This window comes from Vitis riparia, chromosome 2 (genome assembly GCF_004353265.1).
Source record: "Vitis riparia cultivar Riparia Gloire de Montpellier isolate 1030 chromosome 2, EGFV_Vit.rip_1.0, whole genome shotgun sequence".
NCBI classification, from domain to species: Eukaryota; Viridiplantae; Streptophyta; class Magnoliopsida; order Vitales; family Vitaceae; genus Vitis; species Vitis riparia.
In genome coordinates this window covers 5,063,434-5,073,605 of record NC_048432.1, presented here as the reverse complement: position 1 = coordinate 5,073,605, position 10,172 = coordinate 5,063,434, and the positions used below count along the sequence as shown (strand labels likewise).

At 36.9% G+C, this 10,172-nt stretch overlaps 1 long non-coding RNA gene across 1 annotated transcript; it reads left to right on the top strand.

The window, feature by feature from the left end:
• The first annotated feature begins 62 nt into the window (after positions 1-62).
• LOC117905415 lies at positions 63-1,935 on the top strand. The gene is made up of 3 exons (XR_004649734.1): positions 63-158; positions 878-962; positions 1,879-1,935. It is a non-coding gene; the product is annotated as an uncharacterized LOC117905415 (long non-coding RNA).
• The last annotated feature ends 8,237 nt before the right edge of the window (positions 1,936-10,172 follow it).

Below are 10,172 nucleotides of genomic sequence, written 5' to 3'. Positions count from 1 at the left end.
TGCTTTTTTGTCTTTTGATACGTGAATTATTTAGTACAGCTGGGGTCTGATTTTGGGCTGATTATGAAAGCTTGTCTTCTTTGTATAGAGACAAAGGGGATACGTTCTTCACCCAATTGATGTGGATAGCAACCTGTCACTCTTTTGTCTATAAAGAGGTATCCCACTGTCTACACATGCATCGGTTGGTTTACCTGACCTGTTACTTAGAGCTAAACATTAATCAGATCAATTCTCAAGCTCTTTATCTAATGAAAATAAGGATCTGCAGTTAACCTAACCAAGCCAAACAAAGTAGCTTGCTGGGTTGGTTTGGTTCTCTGTGAACCTATCCTGAGCTGCACTCCAAATCAATGTGGTATCTCTTAATGTGGATTCTTGAACATATTTGATAGCACACTTAATCCAATTTTTTTTCCCTAATGAACGATGAGAAAAAACCTGTCTTGAAACGATCTCAAGTTGCCTATTTGAAGGCCATAAAAAAAGACCAATTCATGTATTCTTTTGACAACACAAAAACTCTCTTTTAGAACCACCATTGCTTTAAATTCTTATTTGCTTGAATGACGGTTGCATTGTTTCATATTGTACTCCCATTTTTGTACAACATGGCTGTTCATGTGAGTCAGTAGGTTTTTGGTTCTTCCATGTTGTTATGTATGGTTAATTTTATTTACTCAAGCTTCCAAACAATAGGATCTTCACTATTCCAGTATGGACTTAAAATAATGAAACCAATCATGTTAATATTTTGCTCCATCTTCATAGTGATGCGATGGTGGAAACAATTTTCTGTCTTTCTTATCTGCCTTTTTCTTTGGAATTTGAATTTACTTCATAGTGTAGAAGTCTAGTTATATCCGTATAATTTCAGGTGTTTGCTACTCCAGAAACTTTGATTGGTTTCCATACTGATGCTGGGGCTTCCTTTCACCTCTCACATCTACCTGGGTACTGGGGTAAGTTGCCGCATGTTGCAGTATGTTTTACTTTGTGATGAAATTTGTTTTGATAGCAACTGGTTCATATTTTGTGTTATCTGGAGATATTGACTGGAAACCCTTTCTATATCCTTCTTGATGGGTCAGTGAGTTGTTTGGTAGAAAAGAAAAAGAGAAAAAGGAGAAGAGAAAAGATTCCTGGACAACTCTCTACAGTCCATACCCATCCTGTATTTTATACTTAGTTAAAATCTCAACACTCCTTCTGAAGTTGGCGCATGTATATACTACAAATGCCCAACTCACTTAACACGTAGTGAAATGTATGACTTATTACTCCCTTAAGAATAATATCTGTGAGTTAATTACTAGTTTTCATAATGTGCAGATTTGACCAGACAATTTTCTCCTATGCAAGTGTTGATCTGATCCTAACTCAATGTGAATGATCCTATCATGATGAATTGGATTATAAGCTGTGCTAGTTTTGGTTTTATTTTATAATATAAATTCATGGGGAGCTTAGTTTCTATATCCAGTTCATCTTACAGGTATTTAGAGTTCACCTTGGAAAAAATGGATAGCATATGAGCCTCCTTGTTATGTAAAAATAATCAATCAAAGGTTGTTTTGGGCCATATCACTTTCTCCTTGACCATTTGGAGTGCTAGGATTGTAGCCCATTTCTGCTTGATGTACATTGTTGGCCCACCATGACCCACAACTTAGGTTTTTGGATCAAATTGGTAGCCTATCATGAATTAAAGTGATTTCAAACCTTGATGGATTATTTGTTGATTAATAAAGCAAAATGCATACATGGACAATGCTTGTTGGTTCTGGTTCTAGTGAACTGCAAACAGGAAAAATGCTTGATATCTACTATTTGCCATTCAAATCTAGTTCTTAATGTGAAACTGTATTCTATTTGCAGGGGAATACTTGGCTCTAACGGGAGAGAAACTCAATGAACCAGAGATGATTGCCTGTGAAATTATACCAATGAATCTATATAGAGCTTGTGGTCGTGCTTGTGAGACTGCAAGAACCTGTGATGCTTGGTGTTCTTCAAATCTAAAAAGACTTTAAGAAACCTCACCCAAAGTAGATGAAAATTTGAATTTTCCTGAAATTATACCATTCAATGCTTTTATGAATGGAGCTTGTGATCATGTCTGAAAATCACAAAATTTGTCAGGAAAGTGAGACTACAAGAACTCAAGACCCTTGGTGATATTCAACTTTAAAGAGGCTTAAAGAAGCTTCACCATTGAGCTTGAAGGTTTGCCTGAGATTAGTGAGTCCCTTCTACTCATTTTATTTCTGTGTTGGCCCCAGATCACTCTAGGTTCTAACACTGCATTGATGGTTGGTTCAGATACGAGAAGGCAGATTTCAAACTCTTGATCAATGCCTTGTCTGTGAGTATAGAAGGTCTGTTCAAGGATTTTCTGGACAGATTTCCAATTACTTTCGTGAGGTACAAAGTTTCTTTATTTCCTAGTGAATATAGAAACTTTCTTGGTCTTTTCACTCTATTTTTGTCCTTTTTTTAGTAGGGGGTCTGAGCATGAGTGGTGGAAAAGGACTATGCAGCTAAAGGTATCAGTAGTGTACATTATTTTCCAGTACGTTGGAGGATGATGATATTTCCATGGGGGTTGTGACAATCCAATAAAAAGTTCCACTTTTCAATGCCTAAAAATGGTTGTTAATGAGAAAATGCATAAGTTGGGGTTCTCACAATCTCTGAATTATCATAATCCGCTGCCACTAGGTTATTAAAACCGTGTTGGTGATATTGCTACGCTGCTTATCATGTGCAATTAGCCATCAAGCAGTTTAGATTGTAAGATTCTTGTCATTTTTATACATGCAGTGGATCCCCCTAGCTTGGAACAAGTATCCAATGACATGGTGGAAGCTGGAGCTAGAACTAGAGATGCCAACAAGAAAGGAAGAAGCATTTACCCAGATGGCCAAAAAGAAAAATTTTGTTATCTGATTTGAGTGACTTGAGAAGCAAGGAAATGTGGATGCAATATGACATGATAGCCCGCCCTTTGGGAAAATTGGTTATGGTTGCATTACACAGGTTTACTTTGTTTATGCAATGGCAAGCTAGACATTCCTAAAACCAATGTTTTTTGTCTCCTGGAAACTCTTCTTATGAGAAACAACAGAAATTGTCTCTGGAGAAAAACCAAGCAAACACAAGCGTCAATAAGCTTCTATGAAGTGCAGTCTTTCAAGTTCTGGGTTCTCTGCTTTGGAATTTTCTAGATTAATGTAATGGATCCCTTGTAATAAAACATCTTAATAGAACATGATTTCATTCTAATGGGTCATTCTAGGGCACAATTGAAAACATTATATTACCCTTCTCTGCAGTATAGGCTATTTGAAACAAAGATTGGTTTTCCTATTTTAATTTAACTACCTATTGTAACTTTTCAATTGAAAATTTGAGTTATCATTCAAGTTGAAGATCCATCATTTTCTTCCTTTGTCATAAATACCTGTTTAAAGACAATATGAGACAATTTGAGAGAAAAGGAGATGAAAATTGCATAGCCCTTTTATCATTTTTAAGACAATTTGACTGTGATGAATACCTGTTTAAAGTACAGTGATTTCATACATTATTTGTATTAAAGAATGTAGGTAACAATTATTTGGCTTGTCAAAATTTAGAGACCAGAACACTTTTGGTCCGGATAAATATAAAAAAATAAGAGATGGCTTACACTATGAATGTAGGGACGTGTTCCTCAAAAAGTCACAGCAGAAGCCTAACTATTTTCAGCTGCCTTATTGGCCTTGTAGGTGTTCACTAATTGCAGCTGCACATCTTGAGAAACCGGTTAACCACGTTCCAATGTCATGGCTCATCGAGTTGGAGAAAAATGAGACCAAATCGAGGTTCCTATTCATCATAAGCGCGCTATCTCATCCAATGAATGTGTACGAAGGGAAATGAGGAATGTCCCTTTTAGAAAAAGTAAATGAGCAAGCAATTTTTTTAAAAGCATTTCATATCCTTCAAGATAGGCACCCCTATACACACTTGTACAGTTAGCACATTTGCTTTGTACACTTAGTGTAAATGCCTTGTCCAGTCACCAAATCCCTAATAGGTACATATTTTCAAGTGAATATGGGTGGGTAACCAATGTTTCCATTACCATGGACTAGGGAAAATGACACAAAAGTTTACCCTAATTTCGGTTCATATTCATCATTACTAGGGAAGCTAATAGGATGAATGAACATGGTAGACATCAATTAAATTGCATGCAATGCGTGTGTTATCAAGCAACATGTGTGAGGATTGTTCCCCACGTTTGGAAAAAGTAAGATAGAGACCCTTGTACACCCTTGTACTTTTAGTACATTGGCCTTGTACACTTAGTGTAAATGCCTTGTACAGTTGCAGAAATTCAACCTAGATACAACATAACTAGTGCATATGGCTAGGTTAACCACGTTCCAATGTCATGGCTCATCGAGTTGGAGAAAAATGAGACCAAATCGAGGTTCCTATTCATCATAAGCGCGCTATCTCATCCAATGAATGTGTACGAAGGGAAATGAGGAATGTCCCTCTTAGAAAAAGTAAATGAGCAAGCAATTTTTTCAAAAGCATTTCATATCCTTCAAGATAGGCACCCCGTACACACTTGTACAGTTAGCACATTTGCTTTGTACACTTAGTGTAAATGCTCTGTCCAGTCACCAAATCCGTAATAGGTACATATTTTCAAGTGAATATGGGTGGGTAACCAATGTTTCCATTACCATGGACTAGGGAAAATGACACAAAAGTTTACCCTAATTTCGGTTCATATTCATCATTACTAGGGAAGCTAATAGGATGAATGAACATGGTAGACATCAATTAAATTGCATGCAATGGTGTGTTATCAAGCAACATGTGTGAGGATTGTTCCCCACGTTTGGAAAAAGTAAGATAGAGACCCTTGTACACCCTTGTACTTTTAGTACATTGGCCTTGTACACTTAGTGTAAATGCCTTGTACAGTTGCAGAAATTCAACCTAGATACAACATAACTAGTGCATATGGCTGGGTTAACCACGTTCCAATGTCATGGCTCATCGAGTTGGAGAAAAATGAGACCAAATCGAGGTTCCTATTCATCATAAGTGCACTATCTCATCCAATGAATGTGTACGAAGGGAAATGAGGAATGTCCCTCTTAGAAAAAGTAAATGAGCAAGCAATTTTTTCAAAAGCATTTCATATCCTTCAAGATAGGCACCCCTGTACACACTTGTACAGTTAGCACATTTGCTTTGTACACTTGGTGTAAATGCCTTGTCCAGTCACCTAATCCCTAATAGGTACATATTTTCAAGTGAATATGGGTGGGTAACCAATGTTTCCATTACCATGGACTAGGGAAAATGACACAAAAGTTTACCCTAATTTCGGTTCATATTCATCATTGCTAGGGAAGCTAATAGGATGAATGAACATGGTAGACATCAATTAAATTGCATGCAATGCGTGTGTTATCAAGCAACATGTGTGAGGATTGTTCCCCACGTTTGGAAAAAGTAAGATAGAGACCCTTGTACACCCTTGCACTTTTAGTACATTGGCCTTGTACACTTAGTGTAAATGCCTTGTACAGTTGCAGAAATTCAACCTAGATACAACATAACTAGTGCATATGGCTAGGTTAACCACGTTCCAATGTCATGGCTCATTGAGTTGGAGAAAAATGAGACCAAATCGAGGTTCCTATTCATCATAAGCGCACTATCTCATCCAATGAATGTGTACGAAGGGAAATGAGGAATGTCCCTCTTAGAAAAAGTAAATGAGCAAGCAATTTTTTCAAAAGCATTTCATATCCTTCAAGATAGGCACCCCTGTACACACTTGTACAGTTAGCACATTTGCTTTGTACACTTAGTGTAAATGCCTTGTCCAGTCACCCAATCCCTAATAGGTACATATTTTCAAGTGAATATGGGTGGGTAACCAATGTTTCCATTACCATGGACTAGGGAAAATGACACAAAAGTTTACCCTAATTTCGGTTCATATTCATCATTGCTAGGGAAGCTAATAGGATGAATGAACATGGTAGACATCAATTAAATTGCATGCAATGCGTGTGTTATCAAGCAACATGTGTGAGGATTGTTCCCCACGTTTGGAAAAAGTAAGATAGAGACCCTTGTACACCCTTGTACTTTTAGTACATTGGCCTTGTACACTTAGTGTAAATGCCTTGTACAGTTGCAGAAATTCAACCTAGATACAACATAACTAGTGCATATGGCTAGGTTAACCACGTTCCAATGTCATGGCTCATTGAGTTGGAGAAAAATGAGACCAAATCGAGGTTCCTATTCATCATAAGCGCACTATCTCATCCAATGAATGTGTACGAAGGGAAATGAGGAATGTCCCTCTTAGAAAAAGTAAATGAGCAAGCAATTTTTTCAAAAGCATTTCATATCCTTCAAGATAGGCACCCCTGTACACACTTGTACAGTTAGCACATTTGCTTTGTACACTTAGTGTAAATGCCTTGTCCAGTCACCCAATCCCTAATAGGTACATATTTTCAAGTGAATATGGGTGGGTAACCAATGTTTCCATTACCATGGACTAGGGAAAATGACACAAAAGTTTACCCTAATTTCGGTTCATATTCATCATTGCTAGGGAAGCTAATAGGATGAATGAACATGGTAGACATCAATTAAATTGCATGCAATGCGTGTGTTATCAAGCAACATGTGTGAGGATTGTTCCCCACGTTTGGAAAAAGTAAGATAGAGACCCTTGTACACCCTTGTACTTTTAGTACATTGGCCTTGTACACTTAGTGTAAATGCCTTGTACAGTTGCAGAAATTCAACCTAGATACAACATAACTAGTGCATATGGCTAGGTTAACCACGTTCCAATGTCATGGCTCATTGAGTTGGAGAAAAATGAGACCAAATCGAGGTTCCTATTCATCATAAGCGCACTATCTCATCCAATGAATGTGTACGAAGGGAAATGAGGAATGTCCCTCTTAGAAAAAGTAAATGAGCAAGCAATTTTTTCAAAAGCATTTCATATCCTTCAAGATAGGCACCCCTGTACACACTTGTACAGTTAGCACATTTGCTTTGTACACTTAGTGTAAATGCCTTGTCCAGTCACCCAATCCCTAATAGGTACATATTTTCAAGTGAATATGGGTGGGTAACCAATGTTTCCATTACCATGGACTAGGGAAAATGACACAAAAGTTTACCCTAATTTCGGTTCATATTCATCATTGCTAGGGAAGCTAATAGGATGAATGAACATGGTAGACATCAATTAAATTGCATGCAATGCGTGTGTTATCAAGCAACATGTGTGAGGATTGTTCCCCACGTTTGGAAAAAGTAAGATAGAGACCCTTGTACACCCTTGTACTTTTAGTACATTGGCCTTGTACACTTAGTGTAAATGCCTTGTACAGTTGCAGAAATTCAACCTAGATACAACATAACTAGTGCATATGGCTAGGTTAACCACGTTCCAATGTCATGGCTCATCAAGTTGGAGAAAAATGAGACCAAATCGAGGTTCCTATTCATCATAAGCGCGCTATCTCATCCAATGAATGTGTACGAAGGGAAATGAGGAATGTCCCTCTTAGAAAAAGTAAATGAGCAAGCAATTTTTTCAAAAGTATTTCATATCCTTCAAGATAGGCACCCCTGTACACACTTGTACAGTTAGTACATTTGCTTTGTACACTTAGTGTAAATGCCTTGTCCAGTCACCAAATCCGTAATAGGTACATATTTTCAAGTGAATATGGGTGGGTAACCAATGTTTCCATTACCATGGACTAGGGAAAATGACACAAAAGTTTACCCTAATTTCGGTTCATATTCATCATTACTAGGGAAGCTAATAGGATGAATGAACATGGTAGACATCAATTAAATTGCATGCAATGCGTGTGTTATCAAGCAACATGTGTGAGGATTGTTCCCCACGTTTGGAAAAAGTAAGATAGAGACCCTTGTACACCCTTGTACTTTTAGTACATTGGCCTTGTACACTTAGTGTAAATGCCTTGTACAGTTGCAGAAATTCAACCTAGATACAACATAACTAGTGCATATGGCTGGGTTAACCACGTTCCAATGTCATGGCTCATCGAGTTGGAGAAAAATGAGACCAAATCGAGGTTCCTATTCATCATAAGCGCGCTATCTCATCCAATGAATGTGTACGAAGGGAAATGAGGAATGCCTCCCTTAAAAAAAATAAATGAGCAAACAATTTTTTCAAAAGCATTTCAAATCCTTCAAGATAGGCACCCCTGTACACACTTGTACAGTTAGCACATTTGCTTTGTACACTTAGTGTAAATGCCTTGTCCAGTCACCAAATCCCTAATAGGTACATATTTTCAAGTGAATATGGGTGGGTAACCAATGTTTCCATTACCATGGACTAGGGAAAATGACACAAAAGTTTACCTTAATTTCGGTTCATATTCATCATTACTAAGGAAGCTAATAGGATGAATGAACATGGTAGACATCAATTAAATTGCATGCAATGTGTGTGTTATCAAGCAACATGTGTGAGGATTGTTCCCCACAATTGGAAAAAGTAAGATAGAAACCCTTATACACCCTTGTACTTTTAGTACATTGGCCTTGTACACTTAGTTTAAATGTCTTGTACAGTTGCAAAAATTCCACCTAGATACAACAAAACTAGTGCATATGGCCAGATCAACCACGTTCTAGTGTCATGGCTCACTGAAAAGGGGAAAAATGACACCAAATCGAGGTTCTTATTCATCATAAGCGCGCTATCTCATCCAATGAATGTGTAGAAATGGAAATGAGGAATGTCTATGAGGAATGTCACCCTTAGAAAAATAAAATGAGCAAGCAATTTATTCAAAACCATTTGAAATCCTTCAACATAGGTAGCATTGTACACACTTGTATAGTTAGCACATTTGCATTGTACACTTAGTGTAAATGTCTTATACAATGGCAAAAATTTGACATACCTAAAACTAAAAGCGTGCATATGGGTTAGCTACCATGTTCCAATGTGATGCCTAAGGGAAAATGGGGAAGGGAAAAGGGGGAAGTGAAACCCAATATAGGTTCCTATTCATCATTATTGTGGTTGGTCATCCAATCAACATGTATGAAGTAATAAAATTGAACGGGATGAGTGTGTGATCAAGGAATGTGTGAGGGAATGTTCCTCATCCTTTCAAAATGAAAATTCCCTCTTATTACAGTCTTACATCTCAAAATATCTCATCTTCTTATATGAAATAAAGATGTTAATAGCTTCCAAAGTATCCCTTGCCAAACCTAATGCCCTGGACATCACTCACAAACATCAAATTTCAAAAAGCCCCACCTCTCAAAAAGCCCTGATAACTCAACCAAAACCTCTCTGTCCACAACAATGGAAAACAACTCAGGAAATCTGACATGTAGCAGCAACTCCCCACACCATATATCATGACAAAACCTAACTCTTCACCAATCACCCAAAGAGAAGGAAATGAACGTCATGAACTCATCCCACCCCTGATTGATGCTCTTCCATGAATCTTTACCATTGAGAGCTCCTCACTAAGTCAATAATATGGTGGACTAGACAGAAAATTAAAGCACGGAAAGAAATAAAATCCAATAATGCATGATTTGCATAATTTCAAATCTATTACTCAACAAACCATAAGCACTGGTAATATTTTCCTCTTTGCCTATCAAAAAAAAAAAAAAAATGATAAAGGACGAGAAGGGGTTTCATGTATATGAGTGCCTATTTGTTTTTTGACAAATAAAGGTAAGTGTATATTTTTTATGTTCCAGTTTCAGATTCATTAAGACTTTGTTTGGATCATGGAAAGTGCTATGGGAAAGAAAAAAAATAGTCTGGTTTTCTATATAAAATTGATGAAAATTGAAATATAATGAAAATTATTTAAGAACTTATACATTCTTAATTTCTTTATTCTCTATAGAAAAGAAGAATAATATTGGAAAAGTGTACTAGAGAAGTTTAAGCTTTTTTTTTATTTCTTTTCCATTTTTTCTCCCAATTGAGTTTCCCTCCTACTTTTCGCGATCTAAATTGAACCTAAACGACTAAAAACAATAAAAGTAAAAATAAACTACACCCTAATCAGATTTCAGTATCACTTTATGGAAAA